The sequence below is a fragment of the Mus pahari genome, chromosome 1, assembly GCF_900095145.1.
Source record: "Mus pahari chromosome 1, PAHARI_EIJ_v1.1, whole genome shotgun sequence".
NCBI classification, from domain to species: Eukaryota; Metazoa; Chordata; class Mammalia; order Rodentia; family Muridae; genus Mus; species Mus pahari.
The window spans coordinates 90,615,460-90,616,985 of NC_034590.1; the positions used below are offsets into that span (position 1 = coordinate 90,615,460).

Below are 1,526 nucleotides of genomic sequence, written 5' to 3' on the forward strand. Positions count from 1 at the left end.
ACCTTCGGAAGAGCAGTCGGGTGCTCTTACCCACTGAGCCATCTCACCAGCCCCCTGTGGGAGCCTTTTCTACATCACCCACATTGACTTTTGGGTTTTGTGCTTTTTGACAATAGCCATTCCTTCTTTTAAAGTTAGGGTCTCACTGTGTAGACCTGGGTAGCCTAGAACTTCAGGAGATATACCTGCTTCTGCTTTCTGAGTGCTGGAATTAAAGTGTGTGACACTATGCTTAGCTGATAATAACCATTTTAACTGGAGTGTTATAATATCTAATATCTCCTGGTGAATAATTTAGCATATATTTGCATATCTTTAAAAAATTTTTATTTTATATGTCTGAGTAGTTTGTCTACATGTGTATCTGTGCACCACATGTGTGCCTGTGCCAGTAGAGATCAAATCCCCTAGCACTATAGTTACAGATGGTTGTGAGCCATCATTTGGGTGCTGGGAATCTACTCAGGTTCTCTGAAAGAGTGTCCAGTATGCCTCTCCAGTCTGGCCATTTGTATTTGATAGACTTGCCTTTAGTTTTGGTTGTTTTGTTGTTGTTCGGTTTTGGTAGTTTGCTGTTGTAAGTTTCTTTTTAAATTCTTTATACATTCTGTATATTAAACCAGATGAATAGTTGACCTATATTTTCTCCCATTTGGCAAGCTATCTCTTTACTTTTCATATTTTTCCTCTTGCTTTGAAAATATTTTTTAGTTTCATGTAATTCCTCTTGTCAATTTCTGCTCCTTGCTTCCTATGTTTTGAGTATCAAATAAAAAAATAAATCAGTTCATTTGCTGAACAACTTAAATGGCTTCTTATTGTTCTTAGACTTACTCAATTCCTTGATGTGTTTTGCCTATATCTTCTTTTACATTAGTCTTTGTTTGTTTGAGACAGGCTCTCACTTAGGCTTGGACTCACTGAGTGGTGGTTTGAATATGCTTGGCCCAGAGAGTGGCACTATTTGGAGGTGTAGCCTTGTTAGAGTAGGTGTGGCCTTATTGCAGTAGGTGTTTTTCACTGTGGGCTTGGGCTTTAAGACACTCATTCAAGCTGCCTGGAAGCCAGTCTTTTCCTGTTTGCCTTTGGAACAAGATGTAGAACTCTCAGCTCCTCCTACACCACATATACCTAGGCACTGCCATGCTCCCTGTCTTGATGATAATGAACTGAAGCTCTGAACCTGTAAGCCAGCCCCAATTAAATATCATCCTTTTAAGAGTTACCTTAGTCATGGTTTCTGTTCACAGCAGTAAAACCCTAACTAAGACATACTGTGTAGTTAGAGCTGACTTGAGCTGTTGATTCTCCTGCTTCTACCTCCCATGTGCTGGGCGTGTATGCTACTACTATGACCAGCTTTGCTTATTTTTCAAAATAATTTTACATGTATGAAAGTTTCACTTGTATATGTATACCTGGTGCCACAGAAGACAGAAGAGGGGAATGAAGTTACAGACAGTTATAAGCCACTATGTAGGTGCTGGGAACTGAACTTGAGTCTTTTTTTTTTTTTTTTTTTTTTT

The 1,526-nt window shown here is 39.0% G+C and overlaps 1 protein-coding gene across 1 annotated transcript in view; it reads left to right on the top strand.

The window, feature by feature from the left end:
• Window positions 1-1,526, top strand: part of LOC110325619 (transmembrane protein 180-like) — a 23,747-nt gene that overhangs the window by 7,202 nt on the left and 15,019 nt on the right.